The sequence below is a fragment of the Olea europaea genome, chromosome 7, assembly GCF_002742605.1.
Source record: "Olea europaea var. sylvestris chromosome 7, O_europaea_v1, whole genome shotgun sequence".
Taxonomy (NCBI): Eukaryota; Viridiplantae; Streptophyta; class Magnoliopsida; order Lamiales; family Oleaceae; genus Olea; species Olea europaea.
The window spans coordinates 10,784,520-10,786,225 of NC_036243.1; positions in this window are offsets into that span (position 1 = coordinate 10,784,520).

A 1,706-nucleotide genomic window follows, 5' to 3' on the forward strand; every position below is an offset into this window, starting at 1 on the left:
TAATGCAGGTTACCTGTGATGCAAAAGGAATAAGAGAAGGCTCAAGCTTTGTTGCATTCTCGATTTGAGTTTCTATAGAGATAAAGGCACTTTCACATCTTCTTAACTCAAAATGAAATGGCAGGGGAGGTAGAGTAGTAGGTATTTTTTATCCACCTCGTCTAAGAAATTAAGCTGTTAGAAAGTGGACGTTTATTTGTTTAAATTTACAATTGAACAAGCCTCTTTTTGTCAAAGGCCTAACAAGTTTTTTGTTTCTTTGGATCTCGAAAATGAATAAGAAGATGATTGGTAGCAAACCTATTTATGTTGCTATTGCAAAAAGAAAGCTAGCACAGCAAGGTTACACTTATGTTTTTACGTTTTCGTTTTTCATTCCAATCTATGCTTTCACGTTATAAACGTGAGAAATTACATGACGGATAACATAGAACTCAATATCAATGTTCTTAGTAAGCTCGTGAAATTATCTCGTATTCAGTTAAATGTTTCATTTTCTACTACTGTTTTCTTGGTGGGGTGTGTAAGTGTTATGCCCTAGATCCAATCGATTTAGGTTGTAAACGCTTTTAATATATTTAATGCATTTGACTTTGGCGAGATCTATTATTTATTTAAATTAATTTTGTAATAAATAATATTAAATAATAGAATTCGGAGATCCAATTTTTAGGTAATCTGTTGATCACAAGGAGTTGTGATTGTGAGATACAAATTACATATAATTGGATCTTGAATAAACCATGGTCATAAGTAATAACGAGATATGGATATCGTTAATACAGTTAGACCATCACGTGTGGCATTTCTTACTTGTGAAGTAAGTAACTGATCTCACGAGCTAAAGTGTGGTGACACTTAAATGAACACGTGGATGTTTTGTTATAGAACAAAACATTGGAGACCCGCTAAGAGATTCCACATGGATAACTATCTGAGTGTCAGTGGCCAATCTCTAACGTTCGGTAGTGGAATTGGTCCTTTGACTTGAGATCGTCATGATACCTTATATGAGGACAGTCATACTTTGGCGGTGTTGGATGTTGCTCTGAAAGGGGCCGCTAATACGACATCGTTCGGGTACGTCAAGAATCGTATGAAGGTTGTGATTGATCAATAAATGATTCGTCACTCTTAGATAGTAGGAGATTATGATCTGCATTTCATTCAATTAAGTCGATGATGAAATCCTTGGCCAAGGTGTACTCATAAGTCGAAAAGGAATTTTCAATTTATATTGACTTCATAGTGGAATGAAAGATATGATCAATGATCGAGATTGACACAATTCCATATCTTGTAATTGATCGGATCGTATTGACGATGGGATAATAGTTCCACGGTAAACGAACGAATTTGGTTTTGTCATACCACGTGACATTTCCCGTCACATGTATTGCCCTGAAACATTGCTAGATGTCAATCATGGACGGCGAATGTGAATTGACGATAAATTAAAAGGGTGTATTAATTTATCAATTTTGATTAGATCAAAATAATATTTCACGACGTTAGGCATCGTGGTCGGGAACCTAATGGGTCGCACACAAAAGAAAATTGGAAGACTGCAAATTGTCAATTAATTAATTTAACAATCGTTGGATAAATTAATTAATTGAATTTGTTATTTATAATCCCGAATTAATTAATTGGATTAATTAATTCACGGACCGTGTTTAATTAATTGGATTAATTAATTATTGGAC